A 1,254-nucleotide genomic window follows, 5' to 3' on the forward strand; every position below is an offset into this window, starting at 1 on the left:
GCCCCATTACAGATGGTTGTGAGCCACCATGTGGTTGCTGGGAATTGAACTCAGGACCTTTGGAAGAGCAGGCAATGCTCTTAACCACTGAGCCATCTAGGTCCCAGGGCTAGCTAGTCTCAGGGTCTTGGTCACCCAGGCAGTGGTGTATATGGGTTCCAGTTTGAGGTGTGGATCGTAACTCAAACCAGACAAACTTTGATCATCATTGTGCTAGTGTTCTACAGGTCAGGACACAACTGTATATCTAAGCATTTGTGGCTAGATTAGGGTTTTCATTTCGACATATAAAGAATTTTCTTGTACAAGCACAATAGAATATAAGAGTTAAGGCACTCTGTAGACACCAGTATGAGTTCTCCACCTTCAATGAGATGTTTAGTTTTGTCTTTAGCGATCAACCTTGTTGTCAGATTTGGAGGCAATCTGTAGTCTTGTCAATGATTTGGGTTGTTTTTATGGTCCACATACCGCTTTGGACATCAATTTAATTTAACAGAACTCAAACCTGGTACTAGGAGCTTCATTTAATGACAACAGATGACCAGTTTGGACTCTATCTCCTCTATTATTTTGTGGTTTCCTTTAGATTGCCTTCATGTGTGTGTATATTTTTTTCATTTAAATCACTGCTTGGCCAATGGGTTAAACATATTTTTAGCTAGCTCTTACATCTTAATTTAACCCATTTCCATTAATCTGTGCATCACTATGAAGTTGTAGAAATTGTTTCACTGTTTTTTTCTTTATAGAGGAATATTATTGATTTTTGTGAGTTAATTTTGTGTCAGCTCCATTGCTGAAGTGTGTACCAGCAATAGGGGTTTCCAAACAGAATCCTTAGGGTCACTTACATATACTATCTTATCATCTATAAATGATTATACTTTGATTTTTTTCTTCCAATTTGTATACATTTGTTCAACTTTAGCTGTGTTATTGATCTAGTTCAGACTTCAAGTAATACATTAAGTAGATAAGGAGAGTGTGGACAACATTGTCTTGTTCCTTACTTAAGTGGAATTGCTTTGAATTTCTCTTCATGTAATCTGATGCTGCCTTTAGACTACTTGGAAACAATCTTTAGTATATTGGGGTATGTTCTTTGTATTCCTAATCTCTCCAGAACTTTTATTATTTAAAAGCCATTTCTTCAAAGTCCTTCACAACCTCTCCAGCAGAGGCTATCATTGGTATTTTTGATTTTAGCCATTCTGACAGGTGTAAGATGATATCTCAAAGTTGTTTTGATTT

The sequence above is a fragment of the Microtus ochrogaster genome, chromosome 22 (assembly GCF_000317375.1).
Source record: "Microtus ochrogaster isolate Prairie Vole_2 chromosome 22, MicOch1.0, whole genome shotgun sequence".
NCBI lineage: Eukaryota > Metazoa > Chordata > Mammalia > Rodentia > Cricetidae > Microtus > Microtus ochrogaster.